This window comes from Galeopterus variegatus, unplaced genomic scaffold (genome assembly GCF_000696425.1).
Source record: "Galeopterus variegatus unplaced genomic scaffold, G_variegatus-3.0.2 Scaffold666, whole genome shotgun sequence".
NCBI classification, from domain to species: Eukaryota; Metazoa; Chordata; class Mammalia; order Dermoptera; family Cynocephalidae; genus Galeopterus; species Galeopterus variegatus.
In genome coordinates this window covers 110,297-112,696 of record NW_007726777.1, presented here as the reverse complement: position 1 = coordinate 112,696, position 2,400 = coordinate 110,297, and the positions used below count along the sequence as shown (strand labels likewise).

Here is a 2,400-nt window from a genome sequence, read left to right as displayed (position 1 = left end):
CACTGAGGTTTGCGATCCGTTGCCGGTCACGAAAAAAGACAAAAAAAGGAAAAAAAAAAAAAAAAAAAGTTGGTAATGAAAACTTAGTACCGTTTTCATATTCTTAATACAGTATCAGTAAAGGCAAATTTACCATGAAGTTTATGTCCCAGGACCCTTTGCTTATACAGGGCCCTTACCAATGTGCTCACATGGTTGTATTTTTATAAATTTTGCAAAACTTAGAAATTTTAGCAGTAATTTAAGACTGCTATCTCTTCCTACTCTAATTTCCCCTCCTTTGCACTTCCCCTCATATGGAGTGGTATTGAAGTGGCCAAGAGCATTTTGGGTATCTGGCAAAGGGTAAGTTGAGTTGGAGGTATGTTAGGTTTGGGTTTGAAGTATGTATTTATGGAGTTCACAGTCACCTCCATTATAATCAGATTACTGCAAGCCAAAGCAGTATAGAAATATCTTGCTTCCAGGAATATGACATGTGACATCAAGGTGCAAGTCCAGAGGTCATATCTCTGTATTACTATGTCCTGTAGTGCTGACCACTGTAAGTATGCAGGCATGGAGAAACAATAGAGTTTAAAATGTTTGGATCTGAATGAATTGTACGTCTAAGCCATAGCCTTTATGCAACCATTTAAAAGAATGAGTTGTAGTTTCCATAGTGCATTGTTTAAGTGAGAAAAACAAGATGTATATGTACTACAATACCACTGTTATAAAATCAAATGACCAAAACACCGCTTTTATTATCAACGTGTAATATAAATGCTCTCTATAATTATGCAAGCATGGAGGGAGGCCTGGAAAGATACACATCAGGCTATTGGAATTTGTTACCCTGAAGGGAGTGGTATGGGGTTTAAGGAAAAAAGACTGGATAATTTTAAAGAAGGTTATCCACAGTAAAAAATTAAGCGTGTGTGTGTGTGTGTGTGTATGTGTGTTCTCGTGCACACATGCACACTCATATCTCAGGTCAGGTGAAATTTCAGGTGAAAAGTAGAAAATAATATATACACATATATTTCACACAAGTAGAACCTAAAAAAGTTCCTCAGCATAAATTTTATCCTGAGAACTGGTAAGAGCAGTTCCTTTGAGGGAAACGACTGGGCAGGTAGCTACAGGACTGGCTGGGAGGAGGGAGACACACTGTTCACCGTTTACCCTTCAGTTTCTTTTGCATTTTGTACCATATGCATGTGTTGCCAGTTCAAAATAAGAAACAGAAATTAATTTAACAAAGCATTATTCTCAATAGCCAAAAGTCCTCAATAGATGAATGGATAAACAAAATGGTAGATACATATATACATAAATAGAATGTTATTCAGCCTTTCAAAGGAAGGAAATGCTGACACATGCCACAACATGGATGAATCTTGAGGACGTTATGCTAAGGAAAATAAGCTAATTGCAAAAGGACAAATATTAGTATTATTTTATTTATATGAGGCAAACATAGGACAAAAAGTAGAATGATGGTTGCTAAGGGAAGAGGGGTGTGGGGAGTTAGTGTTGGATGGCTGTTGAGTTCAGTTTGGGGTGATGAGAGCATGCTAGGGATGGTGGTGGTGGCTGCACAGCAGGGAGGGTGTACCTAACGCCTCTGAAGTAGACAGTTAAAATGGCTAAGATGATAAACTCTATGTTAGGTTTATTTTACCACAAAAAAATTCTTAAGTATTGTAAAAATTATATATAGAGAGGGCCAGAAGCTCTGTATGGAAAATTGTAAGTAAAGAATTAAGTTTTCATTGATGCCTACTCAAAACAGAAGTTATCTACTATCAATAATATATGCAGTAGGGCCGGCCCGGTGGCGCACTGGAGAGTGCGCCTCTTGGGAGCGCGGTGGCCCTCCCGCGGAGGGTTCGGATCCCATGTGGAGACCGGTTCCCGCTCACTGGCTGAGCGCGGTGCGGGCGCGACACCGAGGGTTGCGATCCCATTACCGGTCAGTAAAAAAAAAGACAAAAAGGGAAAAAAAATAATAATATATGCAGTAATATAGTGGATGCAATTACAAATCCACTGTACAAATTTTTTCTTTTTTTTTTTTCCTTTTTGTCTTTTTTTTTACTGACCGGTAATGGGATCGCAACCCTCGGTGTCGCGCCCGCACCGCGCTCAGCCAGTGAGCGGGAACCGGTCTCCACATGGGATCCGAACCCTCAGCGGGAGCGCCGCCGCACTCCCAAGCGGTACACTCTCCGGTGTGCCACTGGGCCGGCCCCAAATTTTTTCTTTTTTGATAGAAATGACATAACATTGAGTTTATCAGAATTCCTGTTTGCAGGGTGTATTAGTTTTCTATTGCTGCTGTAACAAATTACCACAAACTTAGTGGCTTAAAACAACACAAATGTATTATCTTACAGTTTATTTTTTTATTGTAAC

General features: G+C 39.7%; 1 protein-coding gene across 1 annotated transcript in view; it reads left to right on the top strand.

Moving 5' to 3' along the window:
• SMIM19 (small integral membrane protein 19) overlaps positions 1-2,400 on the top strand; it is a 13,375-nt gene that overhangs the window by 2,332 nt on the left and 8,643 nt on the right. The gene's annotated exons all lie outside the window — the stretch shown is intronic.